The sequence below is a fragment of the Prionailurus bengalensis genome, chromosome D1 (genome assembly GCF_016509475.1).
Source record: "Prionailurus bengalensis isolate Pbe53 chromosome D1, Fcat_Pben_1.1_paternal_pri, whole genome shotgun sequence".
Taxonomy (NCBI): domain Eukaryota; kingdom Metazoa; phylum Chordata; class Mammalia; order Carnivora; family Felidae; genus Prionailurus; species Prionailurus bengalensis.
The window spans coordinates 115,761,871-115,762,885 of NC_057346.1; the positions used below are offsets into that span (position 1 = coordinate 115,761,871).

The following is a 1,015-nucleotide window of genomic DNA, read 5'->3' on the forward strand; positions in this document are numbered from 1 at the left end:
GAAAAGTTCATCAAGGTCAGTATGCTATGTCTGTAGAACAGGAAAGTGCGTAGTATAATTAAATAATCAATTTATATTAAAACTGTTAAAATAAAATTCTGGCGCTTAAGGAGTAAGTTCTCGAGAAAAGCCAGTTTTTTCCTGAGCACCCTCCCATCCCTTTTGCTCCGGGAGCCGGAGACGGCTTCCCCTACCAGCCTGTCAAGCACAGCTGCTTTCTCTCCTGGAGGGCGGGTCCCTGTCCTCCTTGCTCCTGACTGCTGCTTCCAGACCTTTCTTCCCCTCCTCCGTAAAACTCTCAGCTTTCAATTTTATGCCCCCGGTTGAGCGCCACTTGTTTCAGTCTGTGGACACCTGGCCACGCCCCTCATCAACCCGTGGTCCCGCAGGGAACCCTCCCAGGCCGGGCCTCGGCTCCCACGGTTCCCTCCACCAGGGATTTCTGCCTGGTCTGCTCGACGTCCAACCCTCAGCACCTACAGCACAGCCGGGCACAAGGGGTTATATAATAAACATTTACTGAATGAATGCACTTGAGTGGGGCACAGAATTAGAACAGCTCTTGACAGGGTTAGACAAATGAAACACTGCGCACAGATTACAAACGTCGCCTTGTGAATAACACTCTTTCCTACAAAATCATCTTTTCTGTCTCTCTACTCGTGTATACTCTCCAGCTCTAACGCGCAGTCGATGCTCCGCAGAGCACCGCCGTACACAACCGACGAACCGAGCCCCCAGCCCCATCACGTTAATGTCACTGCCCGGACCCGGCGTCCGAGACACGCCACGGCACGCGCCTTCTGCCCCGGGCGGGGAGCCGTGAGGGTGGAGCCGGGACCACCTATTCCGCCCTGCAGCCACGTGAGACCTCGGAGACCAGGTGCTCCGCCTCGGAGAAAAGCTGCCCGGGCCCCGCCTCATGCGAGGCCCCGCCCCCGCCGACAGGGCCCCGCCCCACACGAAGCCCCGCCCCGCCGGCTCTGGTGAGGCCGTCTAGGCCCGGCCCCCTTCC

General features: G+C 57.4%; 1 long non-coding RNA gene across 1 annotated transcript in view; it reads right to left on the bottom strand.

Annotated features, from left to right (window-relative positions):
• Positions 1 to 1,015, bottom strand: part of LOC122484179 — a 28,023-nt gene that overhangs the window by 26,678 nt on the left and 330 nt on the right. The window lies entirely within an intron of this gene.